The sequence below is a fragment of the Garra rufa genome, chromosome 12 (genome assembly GCF_049309525.1).
Source record: "Garra rufa chromosome 12, GarRuf1.0, whole genome shotgun sequence".
Lineage (NCBI taxonomy): Eukaryota > Metazoa > Chordata > Actinopteri > Cypriniformes > Cyprinidae > Garra > Garra rufa.
In genome coordinates this window covers 48,616,824-48,636,465 of record NC_133372.1, presented here as the reverse complement: position 1 = coordinate 48,636,465, position 19,642 = coordinate 48,616,824, and the positions used below count along the sequence as shown (strand labels likewise).

General features: G+C 34.1%; 2 long non-coding RNA genes across 2 annotated transcripts; both read right to left on the bottom strand.

Annotated features, from left to right (window-relative positions):
* Positions 1 to 8,623: 8,623 nt before the first annotated feature.
* On the bottom strand, positions 8,624 to 12,013 carry LOC141346292 (uncharacterized). The gene is made up of 4 exons (XR_012357187.1): positions 11,324 to 12,013; positions 11,018 to 11,176; positions 9,416 to 9,508; positions 8,624 to 9,030 (listed from the first exon to the last, which is right to left on the bottom strand). It is a non-coding gene; the product is annotated as an uncharacterized lncRNA (long non-coding RNA).
* A 118-nt stretch (positions 12,014 to 12,131) lies between these two features.
* Positions 12,132 to 13,547, bottom strand: LOC141346420 (uncharacterized). The gene is made up of 3 exons (XR_012357213.1): positions 13,163 to 13,547; positions 12,402 to 12,464; positions 12,132 to 12,246 (listed from the first exon to the last, which is right to left on the bottom strand). It is a non-coding gene; the product is annotated as an uncharacterized lncRNA (long non-coding RNA).
* Positions 13,548 to 19,642: the final 6,095 nt, after the last annotated feature.

Sequence of the window (19,642 nt, the reverse complement as noted above, 5' to 3'; positions counted from 1 at the left end):
AAGGTTAATTAAGCCCCATTAAACAAAGTGTAACCCTTCCTATTGAGGCTTATCAGGAATGAAATATTCTAAATCAGCCGTAACAATATAATCAAGAGGATTTGGTCATAGAAAGACTGACATAATCCTCATATGAACAATATTAGCAGTATCTAAAAATGATTTGCTGAGGAGGAATGGTTATCAGTTTGTAATTAAAATGAGATGAGAAACAGAATGATTGATTACTTGACGCAGTGACAGAAAAGGTTATGGGAACAGGATCTCCAACTTAGTCTTTTTATAGCTGGTTAATTTCTAGATGAAACAAGTTAATTCCAGGAATATGTCATCCATCAATTGCACCACAGTTCTGTGAAATATTCTGAAGGCTTGGCAGTGACAATATGAAGTCAATTCAGTCATCAGCTGCAGGGTAAAACTGCTGTTCTTTGCTTTGTTGTGCCTTAAGATGGCACTCTTTACATGTGCTATTAGATGTTCACTGATAGTAGCCCTATACACTTTCTAATATTAAGACATTGTTGTGTATACCGGGGCTAGTTGACTTTTTACTCCACTGAATATTTCTCAGAGTAGGTTTAATTTTGCAAGTCAGTTTGCAAGAATTAAATATGTAATCACTCACCATATAGTGATATGTAGTCCATCTTTAAATGTACATTAAAATATGAATATATGTGAAAATCTTTACATTTAATGTTCAATGACTTTTGTAATTATCACAGTTATTTGAAGTTTTAAGTATTTTATGTCATAATGTTTCTATGGATGGTTATTATAAAAGTTTATTATAAAGCATCCGCTGAAAAAATGTAAGAATTACAAAGCGTGCACTGAAAAAAAAATAATTTAGTAGTAAATTTGACCAAAAAAAATTTTTTTTGGAACATAGACATGAAATCTGAACTTACAGTATCTCACAAAAGTGAATACACCCCTCACATTTCAGCAACTATTTTAGTATATCTTCTCAAGGGACAATACTGTAAAAATGAAACTTGGATATATTTTAGAGTAGTCAATGTGCAGCTTGTATAGCAGTATAGATTTACTGTCCTCTGAAAATAACTCAACATACAGCCATTATTGTCAAAATAGCTGGCAACAAAAGTGAGCACACCCTAAGTGATAGCAGTATGTTGTTTAACCATGCAATGCCACATGTCCTATTCATCATGTTTATGTTTTTGTCTGCTTGACAGGACCATACAAATTTTTGTATCTTGTATTAGAGCAGTTCAAATTTGGTGCTTTGAGTACAATTGTCTCATACTGACCACTGGATATTCAATATGGTGCCTCAATATAGTACGCCCTGAAACTGAGTTACATTACAGTGGTCAGGGTCATATAGAGGTTTTCCAAGGTGTGTTCCATTCGGAACAGGGCTTGCAAGGGTCGATCAGCGAAGTTGAGCACTTGTTCTGTGCGTCAGGTGCAGAACCTGGCTTAAAAAAAAACAGATGCATGAGTGCTGCCAGCATGGCTTTAAAGGTTGCAGAAGAAGAAGGTCAGCTTGTCAGTGCTCAGATCATGCGCTGCACACTGCAACAAGTAGGTTTGCATAGGCATCGTCCTAGAAGGAAGCCTTCTCTGAAGCTGGCTTACAAGAAAGCCTGCAAACGGTTTGCTGAAGACAACCTGTCCAAGAGCATGAATTACTGGATGTCAATATTTTTGATAATATTTTGACAATAATGGCTGTATGTTGAGTAAATTTCAGGGGACACTTAATCTATACTGATATACAAGCTGCACATTGAGTACTCTAAAATATATCCAAGTTTTATTTCTATAGTATTGTCCCTTGAGAAGATATACTAAAATGGTTGCTGAAATGTGAGTGGTGTACTCACTTTTGTGAGATACTGTAAATTGTTATAATTCATGGACAGCTTGGAATACAAAGAAGATAATCAGCAGATTATTGCAGAAGTGAAATCGTATAGAAGTTTAAATTTATTGTAAAGAAAATGCACTGTACTCATTTTTTATTTTATATAAAATAAATATTTTGCATTATACTGAAATTGCTATAAAGTCAAAGCCGTATGTCAAAAGAAGTTATAGTCCAAATTTGAAGTTAATATAAAAAAAATGTGGTTCCTTTGAGATTTTATTTAGGGTGTTATACCACAAGCAGTCACTGGGTGCCATGCAAACTCCGTTTATTTATTTTATTTTTTAATGCATTTTTCTGTCAAAAATGTCTAAATATCTCTGTCAATATTACTCCTATCACAAACTGACCAAATATTCCACAAAATGTGACCCTGGACCACAAAACCAGTCATAAGGGTCCATTTTTTGAAATTGAGATTTATACATCATTTGAAAAGTGAATACATAAGCTTTCCATTGATGTCAGGATGGGTCAATATTTGACTGAGACAAACTATTTGAAGTTTGAAAATCTATTTGAAAATCTGGAATCTGAGGGTGCAAGTGCAAGTTGTTCAAATAAAGTTCTTAGCAATGCATATTACTAATCAAAAATTAAGTTTTGCTATATTTACGGTTGGAAATTTACAAAATATCTTTATGTCTTTGTGGAACATGATCTTTACTTCATATAATGATTTTTGGCAAAAGAAAAAAAAAATCGATAAATTTCACCCATACAATGTATTTTTGGTTATTGCTACAAATGCACCCATGCTACTCAAGACTGGTTTTGTGGTCCAGGATCACAAATATGGAATCTTGAGTCTCAGACCTTTCCAACTAGTGTTAATTTCGTCACCTATTTTTAATTTAGTCTTAGTCTTAGTCTTGTGCCAAATGTCCTTGTTAGTTTTAGTCATATTTAGTCATTCACATATCTTTTTTTGTTAGTCAAGTTTTAGTCGACTAAAAGTCTCGTCATTTTAGTCTAGTTTTAGTCAAAAGAAAACTCAAGGTATCTTAGTCAAGTTTTAGTCGACTAAAAGTCTTCTAATTTTAGTCTAGTTTTAGTCAAAAAAGAACTCAATATATTTTAGTCTAGGTTTAGTCAAAATTGTAGTCTTTTTTTAAAATAACACATAATTACTGAGATTATTACTGATACACATTTCAGTAAAAAAAGTGTTTCACATATCTCAAACATTGGTTAAATGTCAGAATTACCTGACAAAATACACTTGTTGAATGATTTTTGTTGAATGCAAATGTTAAACGTGTCTGGTTTTCAATTTCTGATTTAGGAGACACATTCACAAATGATTAACCCTTTCAGTGGTGAGTTTAATTCTAGCGGACCCCTGAGAGTGAGTTTTTTTTAAGCGACTGTTATTTTAGAACGTTTGTCCTTATTGTTTCCATGGCGACGCATCAAGATTGTCACGTGACACAACACAGACCCAACAACACTGTATGACAGATAGATCGCTTTTATTTCGTTTTTCCTTTTTTATCCAGAATACTCACACACTTGCTTACCATGCCATGAACTATCTAATATTCCGATTCACAAATATGTGTGAATTAGTATGTTTCGTCGTTTAAAACCCTATATAAATGATCTGGATCGTAATCTGTAACGTGAGATGGGCGCGGCCATGTTTGTTCGCGCTGCCGTTCAGAGTCCTGTCAGCCGTATTTACAACACATATACATTCATCCGTTTCTCCCGAAATACATACAAGTAAGTGGCTGGTGAACTTGAAGAGGAATAGAGTGAACTTTTTAGTTACTAAGCCTATGTGTATGTGATATGAATAAAACACATCGGCAAATTATATTTGAATAGATTGTTATTTGCTGCTTCCATAGACCTATGTGTGTATTTTACAAACTCTAAATGTCTTCTTTTACTAGCACTTATGTGTATTTAAATGTCTGAAACCTAAAATAAGTGTTATGTGGTTAAAATCATTGCGTAACTTGTGATTATAAGACAAGCGCAGAGCTCGTCCGTCTCTGGCTCAGCGCCAGCCAGCGAGCCAAAGCGCAGTTTGAATATTTTAAAGCCGTAACAGCTGATGAAAAAGCAGAGACGATTGTAGACGAAAATGAAGAGAGATTTTATCTTAGTTTTTATTTTATGCAAAACATTTTCGTCTCGTCTTATTTCGTCAACAATAATGCATGTTAATTTAGTCTTAGTCAGCGTTTTTGGACAGTGGTGCAGTCTTGTCATCGTCTCGTCTTAGTCATGAAAAAAAAGGTCGTTGACGAACATATTTCGTCTCGTCTCGTCTGACGAAATTAACACTATTTCCAACAATATGTATTATGTCAAGATTATAAAAAGTTTTGATTATAAAATACCGTAATACATTTTGTAATATGACACTTGACACCACCAAAATATTAACTCAATGTCCAATGTAAAAATGGGATTTTCACAGGATGAATTTTGAGGTTTTCATCTTTCAAATGATGTATAAGTAATGAAAATGAGTTTCAAGTGGCCTAGGTCACTTAAGCCTTAAGGAGTTAAACATTTTTTTTTAAGTAAAAAAACTGAAATAGTGTTTTCTTGGAACACATACTTACATAATAATTTTTACATAACAATTATTTTTGTTTTACTTGCAACTTGTTTTGTTTTACTTTACTTGGAAAATCCATCAATCCACCATTGCCAGTGCAGTTGAGACAACAGCTACAAAAATGCATTAATGTTCAATGACTTTTGTAATTATTGAAACTATTTGTTCATTTTAGCATTATTTTATGTTTCTATGGAATGTTATTATGCAACGTTATTATAAAGTATTACCATAATCATAAATTTAAGCCAGCACAGGAGAGATCATTTGTTTTCCAATTAGGTAGTAATATATATTATTTAGCTTTTTGTCCTCCAGTTATACTAGAGTCCACTTTGAACAAAAAAAAAAAAAAACATATAGAGGTAATTAATTTAACTTTATAATAACAAATCAATACCGATGGGGAAAAATGTTACTCTATTAGCATTTTGACCTAATTAGAAAATAATCCATAATGAAAGAATCTGCATTGCCGTGGCAATCCTTTAGGGGGCAGTATGTCATCAGGTCTTTGTTTGAGAGAGTTTTCAGTTCCACCTAGAATTGAAGGTTTCACACATTCTATTTTTACACTGCTGAATAATTCAATACAGAGCCATATATGATCAGTGACATTTCCTCTTTTCTAGCAGTCTGACAATGGGGTTGCATCACTTGATCCTCGATGTGGAGTCTAGAAAGTGATATACAGCTGTGAAACTATGAATAGCTTTGTTCTAGGACACAAAATGACATTAATGAATATACAAGCGCTGACCTAAAAAGCACCCTCGATTTTCAACTTCAATTGACTCTCTGTTTACGGAGATGATATAATGATGCGAAATGATGCTGTCATAATTGATGTCTTTGAGCATGTTCCGTAACGGTCCATTGCCATGCTACTGAAGCCCCTCTAGATCAGTGACACCGTATTTCATCATTAAATTCCAATTTAATATGTTCTTTATGGCAAATAAGGCCAGGAATATCAAAGGAGGAAACGAACTCTCCCAGGAAGAAAAAAGGAGTGTTCAAATCACATTTTTGACGCTTCCAAAGGCCTCGTATTTCTTTCATTTTGATTGCATTCGGTGAGAGCGTTTTATAGGAGTTACTTCAGTAAGTATCAGGGGAGTAATTCCGCGCATGAAATCACGGCTGCTGTTTTGTTCCTGCAAAGGGGAAGCCGGGTGATCCTTAAACTTGCCAAGTGTTGTTGCTATGGTAACATCACAGTTCATCAAGGTTCAGTGCAATAAAAGGAGTTAAAGTTTAAATGACAATTATGGACCGACGCAAACTGCTAAGTAATGATACAACAACATGCGGTTGTTCAACAACTAACTCTAACGAAATAATACTAAAACTGAATCAGACCTTATGTAGCCACGCCCCTTTTCAACTGCGCTCTGTCTTGTTTTCCGGTGTTCTGAAATATTCGGTGGAGTCTGAGATTTTCTGCAACACTGGGCGGAGCTAACATGAATATTCATGAGTTCTCTGTTGCCGAGTTTCGTCTTAAAGTTGCACTCAAGTGCTCCTGATTTAAAAAAATACAGCTTTCTGTAACGTAATTTAATTTCAGTTTCGAGCTAATATATATACATATTTATTATGCACAGACATTTATTAATTACATAAGAAATCCAGTTTATTGTTAGAATATGCATCATATAGGCCAAACCTTTTTTGAGCCAATTAGGTACATTTTTAATTGAAAAAAATCACAAGGCACACCAACAATAGAAACTGTAAAAAAATGAAACTCTGTAGCCTATATTAACAATATACTGCCATTCTTATCGAAGTGTCTTGAACAGGAATCAAATAAACACAACCTGGGCCTGTTTGGATGAACACAGAGCTGATATCCTGGCAGGAATTGAAGAAAGACACACACAAAGCTCTTCCTCAACAGCTCTCTCTCGAATTTTCTTATACAAACATAACGAATGCACTTCAGAACGAAGTTTTCATATTTAAATTCAGGAATCACGAATATGACAAAATAATATTATTTTATACATATATTAATTGTTTAGCTATAATAGTTGTATCAAATGAATAAGGAAATTATAGTGCCTTAAATTTATTAAGTAGGCTAATGTTTAATTTCGTTCGTTTCGCTCTCTGGAAATGTAAAGAAAAAATATCGTTTTTACTTGGAATTCGTTTTTTAATCCCTGGTTTTAAACAAGCATATACATGAGATAATTTATATATTATTGCTTGAATAAACGTTTACAAATAGTGCTAGAAATGTTATAATTAAATAAATTAAACAGACCTAGGCATTTGAAAAGACATAGTGAAATGTGTCTAATAATTCCAAAAAGAAAGAGAAGCATTGGACATAATCAAAATATTCGAGACATTTATTAGGAATACCATTTTCTTAACAATTAAGATGCTGCATGTGTTTATCCAGTCTAATCGAAGTGTGCGTCTCTCCCCCGACTTTCCCAACAAAAAACCCACCCCCTCTCAGAAAATACATAAAGCTGACATTACTGAGCTATATGTGTTTAAAAGTAGCCTATTAAAATGGTACAATGGCATTGCTCAGTTCAACGTGTTGGAAATCGGGCATTTTGTCCCGCGTCAGCATTTATTCAACAGTTAATAACGCTCAACATTCAAAAGGTAAATATTATTCAGCCAATAAAGTGTAGGTCCATGTATTTCATAGAAAATTGTGTCTAGTAGGCTACTATATAAATTACAAAGGTTTAATTGGCATCTTTATTTCAAACGACCCGACCGACCGCGACCCGAATATCATTAAAAATATTTTGGATGACTCGTAACCGTGGGCAACCGCGGGTGACCGTGGGCGGTATATCTCCTCACGCATTCGCAATAAAGCACCTTCTAGTTTGTAGTCGGGTGTCGTCAGTTCGGTGTGTTCGAGCTCAGTTTAATTGCCCAGACGCAGATTTTGTATCGTATTCTCACTAGCCACAATGCCACTGTCACTGCTACCTGTCACATCCAGGCATCACTAATTCTCGTCTCGAAATACAAGGCAGTTATCTATCTGCTGCCACCTACTGATATGGAAGAGTATGACATGATTACTCTGCCGGTGTCACTAGACAGCGCAGATACTCGACAATGGCATATAATTCGCAGACAATAACTTAAAAATATTTCCGGTCTACTGACAACTGTTATGACATCCGCTTCAAACATTACAATGCTCATGATAACTCCATAACTTTACAATAGAGGGTTTTCAAGGTGCGTCGTCAATTAGCCATATTGGCTGCACAGAATGTAAACAATGCTACTGAACCGAACGGAACTCTCAAATTTAGCTTATTATTGCTGCTGAAAATGGTCAATTATTGTCATGTTTTGGGCTGTACTAATCTGTTGGACCAGGAAAAACATTTGGAGTACTACCAAAAGTTATAACAAATCAAAGAGAAGTGTGCAAAAGACTGTCTGAGGAAAGAAGGCGTTTGTGGTTGGCCAAACTGAAGCAGGATTTCCAGGGGAAGAATCTTCACAACATTCATGTTTGTTCTTATCATTTCTGGTCAGGTAGGTGAAATATTAGGCTAATATCTTAATTAATACTGCTTGTACACTGTAAAATCCAATTAGTAAACCTTACTTAAAAAAAGCATGCAAACCGATTGCCTTAAAAAAACCAAGTAAAGTTAAATGGGAATAGTTTGTAGTATTAACAAACGCCTATCTAGTATTGTATACTTACAAGAGAGTTCCAGTAACTTAAAACTAAATTGTAGCATATACTTGAATGTTTACTTTAGATGTACTCATCTTTAGTACAGGTTACTCAGAATTGCTATTTTTAACAACTATATCATTTCAAGTGAAATATACTTTGTATGTATTCCAAACTACTGATTTATGCAAGTTGAGCTAACTTGACAATTTCTGCATGCAACTCGAAATTTCTAAGTTGACTTTACTTCAAAAGCAATCCAATTTACTTGTTAAAACCATGCAAACCGATTGCCTTAAAAAAACCAAGTAAGCATTACTCCAATAACTTAAGTGCATCTATTGTCTATTATAAAACACTGAGAAGGGGTTCGCAATTTAACAAAGAGCACACTTACACCTGGACAAATACTGTAAGGCAGTGACATAGTTCAAGGATAAATTTATTGTATTGTTTTACTCTACTATAGGCACAGGGATGATCCACACAAGTTTCCATTGGGGTTTACAAATTTTTTTTTTTTTTAATAAAATACAAACCATTTGATGGTACAATAAATCTATATAAAATCTACATAAAATAAATTTTGTGGACCAAAAAAAAAAAAGTCCTTGACCTGACTGTAACATCCTAAACCAACAGTTTTTCATGTTTTTGGGGTAATCCAAATTCAAAACATATGACAGTCCAAACAAAAGGCAAATTGCCTGTGGTAGATTCTGTAGATTGTCAATGACAATACCTCCCTCAACAATGATGGCAGTATAAACTGGGTCAAGGTACAGTTGATTTTGTAAGAGAGGAATGTGTTCATCAATGACAGTCAGCACTCCAACAGGTACTTGTGCCCAGTCCTCATCAGTTATCAGATGCCTATAAGAAAAACGAAACAATAACAATATTACAACAGGGAAATGTTGAAAGGAATTATTAATTGTCAGTTGCCTGCCCTGCCTAAACTGCCGTTTAGCCATTCCTTGTTAAGTATGTACATGCATTTTTTTTTTATCTCAACTCATAAATATTCAAGGTATAGTACGTTTCATGCATATCACATTGTACATATCACATTATGCATATTGCATGGCTTGCAATATGATTTTAATACTTCCGAAGAATATATAATAATAACAAGTCCTAATTTTAGGTTGACAGACAGAAAGTACACTGGACTCACATTGTTTAATAAGTTTTTTGGTAAACCCATTTTCAATGGAAATAATCAATAAATAAATATAAAATATAACTAAGAACTTACAAAGCAGGTGTTGTAGAAGGTACTGGCATCATCCCCAAGCATCACGGGCAGGCCTCGGAGCACCAATGTGCACATAGCTGTCAAATCTGGTTCCTAGGAGTAGATAATGAAAAACAATTTAAGTTCAAGATTGCAGCATTCTGAAGTTACAGTACCAATCAGTTTGTTAAAGGATTAAAGGATAACTATTGCCAAAATGCAACCTAGGCTGTTTTTTTTTTTTTTTTACCGTAAATTTATATCTAAAAGCATAATTACGACAAACGAGCCGTTTTTGTGATTAACCGTGGTTTAGTTTTGTGGTCAGTGGCCGGTGAATGGGAATACTAGGGGCAAGTTTTAAGTGCATCAAAATCGATATTTTTACAACACTAAGAAGGCTCGACACACCATGAAACTTTGCTTGAAGTATCACCTGGGTCTCTACACATGAACTCGAGGATTGAGAATATTGTTTGTGTACACAGAGTTTACTAAAAAGAAAGGTTTTGAACAACTCACTTTCACTGTTTGAGTTTCCACTCGCGGCTGTCTTGATAGTCAAGAAGTGTCGATTTCCGAAAGGCTCTTTTTACAACTAGAAGGTTAATATTGTTTTTCACTTGCTTCAAAACAACGAATTAGCCGTGCATTTATATGGAAATATACTTTAGGAGCTATCCATCTTTACTCTCCTCCTCGCTATTATGTCGCATTCGGAGATGGACACTTCTTGACTGACAAGACAGCCGCAAGAGGAAACTCAAACAGTGAAAGTGAGTTGTTCAAAACCTTTCTTTTTAGTAAACTCTGTGTACACAAACAATGTTCTTAATGCTGGAGTTTATGTGTAGAGACCCAGATGATACTTCGAGCAAAGTTTTTATGGTGTGTCGAGCCTTCTTAGTGTTGTAAAAATATTGATTTTGATGCGCTCAAAGTTATGACCCTAGTTCTCCCATTCACCGGCCATTGACCACAAAACTAAACCACGGTCAATCTCAAAAATGGCTTGTTTGTCGTAATTATGCTTTTAGATATAAGTTTGTCTCGTTTACAGTAAAAAAATAAAAAAACAGCCCAGGTTGCATTTTGGCAACAGTTATCCTTTAATTCTCTCAAAAACATAAATTCTGTCAACAGTTGCTAAACTTTGTCATTTTAAACTTGTTAGACCTTTGTTCATATTCAGAACACACATGAAGAAATAACAAAAATGAAATACGAGAGCTTTCTGTCCCTCCATATGCAGCCTTGGCAACTAGCAATTTCAAGGCCATGAAAGGTAGAAAAGGCATCTTTAGGGTACTACCATGTTCAAGGCCAGAAAAGTACAAAGATGATTGTTATGAAACTATGAGACTACTTTTTTTTTTGTGCAAAGGAAACAAAAATAAGTAGCTTCATAACATTACAGTTGAACCACTGATGTCACATGGATTACTTTATCAATGATCTAAACTATCTTACATTGTGTTAAAGTGTTTCTCAAAAACAGAACACAACTCTTGTAACAATTACAATATTAGCAACACTACTTTTAAATACTTTAAAATAATAATAGGTAGCAACATCACAATCAACTTACAACAATAAATAAAATTAAGGCTGCAGTAAACTCACCGCTGTATTAATTTGTTGCATAAGTTCAGCCAATTTCTGTCCAACTGTTCCTTTCTTGGACTTGAAGATTGTGTCAAACCGTTGTGTGTAGTGATCCAAGGCACCAAAAAAGTCACTCTGCAGATCTGTGGTGGCTATCCTATGGAACTCTGCAAACACCTACAACAGAGGCAAAATAAACAGTGAATAAAGAAGCATGGTTCACAATGTGGATATGACTATGCATGTTCAGCCCACTGGTTACCAGGCCAAGCCTGAAAAAAATTATGTTTAACATGGTGGAAAACTAAATGTATGAGCACTTACTTGTCTCTCTGGCCACCGCTCCTGCAATGCTTTCACTGGTACAGTAATCACATAACTGGCAGTGAAACGCAACTTTGGGTTTACTTGCTTGTTTCCTCAGAAGAACACAAACAGAGATTTTTAACTCAAACCAGTGCAGTCTGCCAGCCAAATAATGGATGTGGATGGGCACCAGACCTTTAAAAGTAAACAAAAACATGCACAGACAAATCTAAATTACACCCTGCGGCTCGTGACGATACATTGACGTCTTAAGACACGAAACGATCGTTTTTTGCGAGAAACTGAACTGTATTTATATCATTTTTTACCTTTGATACACAGCCACGTCCATCTGTCCTGAGCACAAGCTCATCATCTGGATCGTTACATGTGCACACGCTCTGGCATAGTATACGCAAAAGCCGAGGGGAATCAGTGAAAAGTCCCGGATGAGTTTGCTCAAGCAAACGTAATCTTTTAGCTTTGAATTGGTTTGAACAATCAGGATAAGCGCAAGTAATTACCATTTTGAATAGCCGCTATAGCCACAGTCTCTGTGCACTGTGTAAACAATGAGTGTCGCGAGCGACAGATCGCTTCCAGCGTTTGCGTATACTACGCCAGAGCACGTACACAAGTAATGTGCCTGATGCTAAACTCGTGCTCATCACAGATGGATTTTGCTATGTATCAAAGGTAAAAAATGATATAAATACTGTTCTGTTTCTCACAAAAAACGATCGTTTCGTGTCTTAAGACATCAATGTATCGTCACGAGTCGCAGGGTGTAATTTGGATTTGTCTGTGCATGTTTTTGTTTACTTTTAAAGGTTTGGTGCCCATCCACTCACATTATTTGGCTAACAGACTGCAACGGTTTGAGTTAAAAATCTCTGTTTGTGTTCTGCTAAAGAAACAAAGTCACCTACATCTTGGATGCCCTGGGGATAAGCAGATAAACATCACATTTTCATTTTTGGGTGAACTATCCCTTTAAGTTGTTTTAGTCTTTCAATATAATACTTAAGGTGCATCTTAGTCAACACTTTCACAAATTAATCTCTACTACTACTACTTCAGAATAAGATGTCCTCACCTCAACTGTATCAAGATCTGTGAATTGAAGACCATACTCAGGATGCAGTTACCAGAAGCACTTCTAAAAAGAATAAAAAAAAGTTTAGTTGAAAAGGAAGTTCTGCATTGCAAATTATAAATGCATTCATTTCTTAATATGTTCATGTTTTACAAGCATTACAAAAATACTTACCACTATAATATAGCTTAAAATCTAAAAAGGTGTAACAATGTAATGAATAGTTACAATGATTAATATTTAAAAAATGGACTGGACATTACAATAGCATATTTTAATAATGAACACAAAAATACTAACGTTACTACTACTAATAATAAAGCACCACAGTTTTATAAAATCATAGAGGAAACACTGTAAACAATTACACTGATCATTAAATAGATATTTCAAAATCTGTATTCACATCAATCACAAGCCACTGGTAAGATATAATCTTGGCCAGCCCTTCACTTCACATCTTAATTTCTACTTTCAACATGGAAATAAGGCATTTTCTTTGTGAATTCAGGGTAAAATACAAAACTATACAACATATCCATTATCCAATTGGAAAAAGGCAAAACATTTTTTTTTTTTTTTTTTTTACCATTTGTGGTAACTTAACTGTTAACTGTTACCTTCTAGTTTAGTGGTCAGACCGTGTTCTTCTAGCACCGTATAATGTCAAAATTCGTTGGTAAATATGTATTAGATTGGCAAAAAAATAGGACAAGCAGAAAGTAAACATTCACATACAAGTTGCTTGCTTGATTACTTACCTCTTTATTCTTTAAAAACGTAACGAAGCTTCAGATGTTAAAAACGTCGGTTGTCTAGCTGCTGCTTCTTCCTACATCATCTGCAAAATGGGCGCCAAGCCGCCAATTCGAATTCACCAGTTCAGGAGCTGAGCGCAAAAATTCTATTACGCATGCTCTGACAAGTCTCGCTGCTTCTTCTTCTTCTTATTTCTTCTTCTTTATTACTCTTGGGTGCACTGCTGCCACTCACTGGTGCAGTGCTTCCTTTGATGCTACTTAAGTGTTGCAAGTAAACATCACTAACACTACTAAGTAAATTGTTTTACTCACCCTGCAATTAACTGTAACTTAACAAAACCTTGTAAGAAGTATATTTTTTAATATTTGAGTAAAGTTTACTAATTATACTTGAGTCAGCAAAGCTATTGGAATTTACAGTGTATGTGTCTTTACCACCTATTAACTTTAGTTTGTCAAAATATTGTGCCCTTTCCTGCTTACTAAGTCCTTCTCTATATGATTTAGCAGCTTCCTCACGTTTTTTCCATGATTTGGACAGCATACATTAGCAGAACAAAGAATTCAACAGTACATTAACAGTGCAATCCATGCTGTTGTTTACATCCGAGTATCCCCAATATGTCCGGGCAACTGACCAAAACCGTTTATTATTTCATTCATAAATTAAATTCATACATAAAACATCCACCATGTTGTTACTATCAGGTGACCTGCCAACATCAGTTGCAATGCTTCACTGCCATTCATAAATCCTCTTGCATGGCATTATGCTAGTAAAGTAAAATCTTATGAATTGTAAATATTTTAAAATCTCCTTGGTCTACTGACATTTATTATGACATCTGCTTCAAACATTACAATGCTCATGATAAGTCATAAACTTTACAATAGAGGGTTTTTACAACACTTCATCAATTAGCCATGTTGGCGGCACTGAATATAAACAATGTCACTGAACTGAACAAAAACTCGGCAATTTTTCTGATTATTGCTGATGAAAATGGTCAATTATTGTCATGTTTTGTGCTGTACTAATTGGCCAGACCAGGAAAAATATTTGGAGAAGCCTACTATAGCTTGCCAAAAGTTAAAAAAAAATCGAGGAGAAGAGTGCAAAAAACTGTCTGAGGGCAAAAGACATTTGTAGTTAGCCAAACTGAACCAGGATTTCCAGGGCAAGAATCTTGACAACATTTGTGTTTGTTCTTATCATTTCCAGTCAGGTAGGTGAAATATTAGGCTAATATCTTAATTAATACTGCTCGTACGTATCTTTACCACCTATTAACTTTAGTTTGTCAAAATATTGTGCCCTTTCCAGCATACTAAGTCCTTCTCTATATGATTTAGCAGCTTCCTCACGTTTTTTCAATGTTTTAGACAGCATAAATTAGCAGCATATTCAGTAGTACATTAACAGTGCAATCAATGCTGTTGTTTACATCTGAGTATCTCCAATATGGCCATGCATCCGGGTAACTGACCAAACCATGACATAAGTGCAAACCTATTTTTGAAATTCAGACATAAAACATCCGCTATGTTGTTACTATAACGTGACCTACCAACATTAGTTGCATCACTTAACTACCATTTATAAATCCGATCCCGTGGCCTCATGGGATAGTAAAGTCTCCATTAAATGCACACTTCAGAATTCTGGCGAAAGTAGGTCTTCTGGGTACCTACAGTTTTTCGAATGTTATGAATTTGGACATACTAGTTTTTTGGCACATACTGTTTTTCGCATACTATATCTACCTTTTTCCTGAGTAACCGATGAGCGAAGAAGGATTCTAACTTGCATTTGGATGCTCTCATGTTTCATTCTCCATAGAAATCCATGTTAAAATGGGGTAAAAAGATAGACTGAATTAATTAAACTGAAACTTTTCTCGTTCTCATTCCTGTCAAAGATGAAAAATGGTTCTACTTAAAGTAAATGTTATTATTGCTGTAAGTTATAGGCTGTCCAGTTTTCTACATAAAAGTGCAACCAACAGATACACTTACATTTTCTAATTGTGCCTGTTATCATTCTCACTATGTGCACCTCATTTTGGTCAGCGGAATTCAAAATGTGTGTTGTTCACAGCAGGTGAGATTCGCCTGAGAAAACTAAATATGCGGCAGGCGCATCCAAGGAACCCTCTGGCTCATTTGCCTGGGTGTTTTTTCCGTGACTCAGAAAGGAAAAGGCATTACAACTCTCTATAACAACTGACAAAGAAGCTTTACCCCATTACATCAATGCAGTCAAGCTCAAAACTCATTGCTTAGGTCAGTCCTGTGTTCAAGGGCCTCCTCCAGAAAAATAACTGAGTCTACAGCAGCAGTCTTTTGGGAAAAGCCTTCATCTCTTGCCCTGTGGGAAACAATGAAAGCTGAAATGAGACAAAAATCAAAGTAGTCGTCTTCCCAGACCTGCTCTTCACTCAAGAGCGGAATGAGTCCTGACAAAAATGATTGAACTGGGTAAAACGTGTCTTTCTGTATTACTGGTGACTGTCGGATATTCCTGACCTGTAATGAATTCATTTCTAATATTATTTTGTATTAAGAGACTGTGTGCCAACAGTAATTAAACCTAGAGTACGGGAAAGAAACTGAACCAAGGAAAGAAACGAAATCCCAGTTTAAACCAATTTGATTCCAATGTATGAATCATTCCAGAGTTCCTCAGAGACAAACCCTCAGAATCACTCCATCTCTTTCTGAAGCCATGTTTCACAGTTCATTTTAGACTTTCTGTTTTCAAGAGCTACAAAGGCAGAGGAAGAGGCAGATATTTTCTGGGAATGAAAATAAGTCACTGTCAGTTACAGGGACTACTTTCAGTTATTGGCTTTATGTTAAGCAGACATTTTATGTAAATCATTATTAAAGTTAATCACTATTAATCACGACAGTGCAAGATTTTTTTTTAAGTTTTACAAATTGAAATTAAATTTAAAGTAAAAACATATAATTAATTGAAGTAATGTTAATATCCCAATTATATAACAATATAATTACCAATATACTATGCCAAAAAAAGTCACAATTGCGAGATATTATTGCGTTTATATTAAGCAATTCTGAGAAAAAAGTCGAAATTATGAATTCTATCATGCAATTCAATTTTTTTTTCAATTTTGAGAGGAAAAAAAGACTCTCAGAATTGCGAGTTTATATCTCACAATTCTGATTTTGTTTTCCAATTTTGAGAAGAAAAAAGACTGATATGCTCTCAGAATTGCGAGTTTATAGCTCACAATTCTTACTTAATAACTCGCAATTCTGAGAAAAAGTCACAATTGCCAGATATTAACTTGCAGTTCTTACAAAAATGTTAGAACTGCCAGTTTATATCAAGCAATTCTGAGAAAAAATGTCAGTATTGTGAGTTTGTATCATGCAATTCTGACTCTTTTTTCCAATTTTGAGAGGAAAAAAGACTGATATATTCTCAGAATTGCGAGTTTATATCTCACAAATTTGAGAAAAAAGTCACAATTGCAAGATATTATTTCGCAATTCTGAGAAAAAAAATTTAGTATTGTAAGTTTGTATCATGCAATTCTCACTTTTTTCCAATTTTGAAAGGAAAAAAGACTGTTCTCAGAATTGCAAGTTTATGTCTCACAATTCTGATTTAATCACTCGCAATTCTGAGAAAAAAGTCACAATTGTGATATATTAACTCGCAATTCCAAAACATTTTTTGGAATTGCCCGTTTATATCAAGCAATTCTGAGAAAAAATGTCAGAATTGTGAGTTTGTATCAAGCAAATTTCACATTTTTACCAATTTTGAGAGGAAAAAAGACTGATATGTTCTCAGAATTACGAGTTTATATCTCACAATTCTTACTTAACTCGCGATTCTAAGAAAAAAAAGTCACAAATTTGTGAGACATTAAATCGCAATTCTGAGAAAAATGTTAGAATTGCCAGTTAATATCAAGCAATTCTGAGAAAAAATGTCAGTATTGTGAGTTTATATCGTGCAATTCTGACTTTTTTTCCAATTTTGAGAGGAAAAAAGACTATGTTCTCAGAATTTTTATGTAATGTTCTATTCTAATGTTCTCGCAATTTTGAGAAAAATGTTAGAATTGCAAGTTTATATTAAGCAATTCTGAGAGAAAAAAAAAGAATTGTGAGATAAAAAGTTGCAATTACCTTTTAAAAAAAAAAATATTAAGTGGCAGAAATGTGCTTCCACAGTTCCCTGTCAAAAAGTAGTGGAGTACAGGAAAGAAACCGAACCAAGAAAATTAAACTAAATCCCAGTTTAAACCAATTTTATTCCAATTCATGAATCATTCCAGAGTTCCTCAGAGACAAACTCTCAGAATCACTCTATCTCTTTCTGAAGCCATGTTTCACAGTTCATTATAGACTTTCTGTTTTCAAGAGCTACAAAGGAGGAGGAAGAGGCAAATATTTTCTGGGAATGAAAATAAGTCACTGTCAGTTACAAGGACTACAAAGACTAGGCTATTGCGTATTTATGTTAAGCAGACATTTTATTTAAATCATTATTAAATTGAAGCACTATTAATCACTATTGCACTAACAGTGCAAGTTTTTTTAAGTTTTACAAATTGAAATTTAATTTAAAGTAAAAACATATAATTAACTGAAATAATGTTAATATCCCAATTATATAACAATATAATTACCAATATACTATACCAAAAAAGTCACAATTGCAAGATATTGTCTCGCAATTCTGAGAAAAAAGTCAAAATTACGAGTTTGTACCACACAATTCAATTTTTTCTCCAGTTTTGAGAAGGGAAAAAAAATGATATAATCTCAGAATTGCGAGGCAATATCTTACAATTCCAACTTAATAACTCGCAATTCTGAGAAAAGTCACAATTGCAAGATATTATTTCGCAATTCTGAGAAAATTGTCAGAATTGTGAGTTTTTATCATGCAATTATCACTTTTTTTTCCAATTTTGAGAGGAAAAATGACTGATATGTTCTCAGAATTGTAAGTTTATATCTCACAATTCTGACAAAACTGACAATTCTGAGAAAAAAGTCACAATTGCAATATATTATTTCGTAATTTTGAGAATTTTTTTTAGAATTGCCAGTTTATATCAAGCAATTCTGAGAAAAAATGTTAGTATTGTAAGTTTGTATCATGCAATTCTCACTTTTTTCCAATTTTTAGAGAGGAAAAAAGACTACGTTCTCCGAATTGCAAGTTTATATCTCACAATTCTGACAACTCGCAATTCTAAAAAAAGTCATAATTGCAAGATGTTAACTCGCAATTGTGAGAAAAATTTTTGAATTGCCAGTTTATTTCAAGCAATTCTGAGAAAAAATGTCAGAATTGTGAGTTTGTATCATGCAATTCTCAATTTTTTCCAATTCTGAGAGAAAAAAAGACTGATGTGTTTTCAGAATTTATATCTCACAATTCTAACTTCACAAAAAAATTCACAGTTGCCAGATATTAACTCACAATTCTGAGAAAAATGTTAGAATTGACAGTTTATATTACGCAATTCTGAGAAAAATTGTCAGAATTGTGAGTTTGTATCATGCAATTCTGACTTTTTTCAATTTATTGAGGAAAAAAGACTGATATGTTCTCAAAATTGTGAGTTTATAACTCGCAATTCTGAGAAAGTCACAATTGCCAGATATTAAGTAGCAGTTCTTAGAAAAATGTTAGAATTGCCAGTTTATTTCAAGCAATTCTGAGAAAATATGTCAGAATTGTGAGTTTGTATCACGCAATTCTGACATTTTTCCAATTTTGAGAGGAAAAAAGACTGATATGTTCTCAGAATTGTGAGTTTATATCTCACAATTCTGACTTGATAACTCACGATTCTAAGAAAAAAAGTCACAATTGTGAGATATTAAATCGCAATTCTGAGTTTTTTTTAGAATTGACAGTTAATATCAAGCAATTCTGAGAAAAAAAATCAATATTGTGAGTTTAGATCATGCAATTCTGAGTTTTTTCCAATTTTGAGAGGAAAAAAGACTGTTCTCAAAATTTGAATGTAATGTTCTATTGTAATGTTCTCGCAATTCTGAGAAAAATGTTAGAATTGCAAGTTTATATCAAGCAATTCTGAGGAAAAAAAAGAATTGTGAGATAAAAAGTTGCAATTACCTTTTTTTTTATATATATATATATAATAATTAAGTGGCAGAAACGTCCTTCCACAGTTCCCTGTCAAAAATTTAGTGGAGTACAGGAAAGAAACGGAACCAAGGAAAGGAACTAAATCCCAGTTTAAACCAATTTAATTCCAATTCATGAATCATTCCAGAGTTCCTCAGAGACAAACCCTCAGAATCACTCTATCTCTTTCTGAAGCCATGTTTCACAGTTCATTTTAGACTTTCTGTTTTCAAGAGCTACAAATGAGGAGGAAGAGAAAGATATTTTCTGGGAATGAAAATAAGTCACTGTCAGTTACAAGGACAACTTTCAGTTATTGGCTATCGTGTATT